Below are 367 nucleotides of genomic sequence, written 5' to 3'. Positions count from 1 at the left end.
TGTATAAGAGACAGATATATATATATATGTGTGTGTGTGTGTGTGTGTGTGTGTGTGTATTTGATATAGGCCTATAATTGGTCTTTACACATTGCCAAAAAAATATATATATAATACACGTACAATAACTACGGGTAGATGTCAAAATGTCAAAATGTCTTGACAACATTCCGGAGCGTTAATAAAACTTAATTGACCAATCACAACGTGTTATTTAACAGCTAGGAATACGCGCATGTCTCACAAACACGCAGCTTTATGTACGGTCTCATACCTTAGCAACAGTATCCAAGGAGAGGGCTTAGTGGAAAGATCAATCCCGATCGTTTCAACTCAGCGGCAAGACTTTTTTTTTACCAAGAGCCAA

This window comes from Anneissia japonica, unplaced genomic scaffold (assembly GCF_011630105.1).
Source record: "Anneissia japonica isolate Jap-2015-1 unplaced genomic scaffold, ASM1163010v1 scaffold172582_len1462937_cov174, whole genome shotgun sequence".
NCBI classification, from domain to species: domain Eukaryota; kingdom Metazoa; phylum Echinodermata; class Crinoidea; order Comatulida; family Comatulidae; genus Anneissia; species Anneissia japonica.
Note: the sequence above shows the minus strand (reverse complement) of the source record.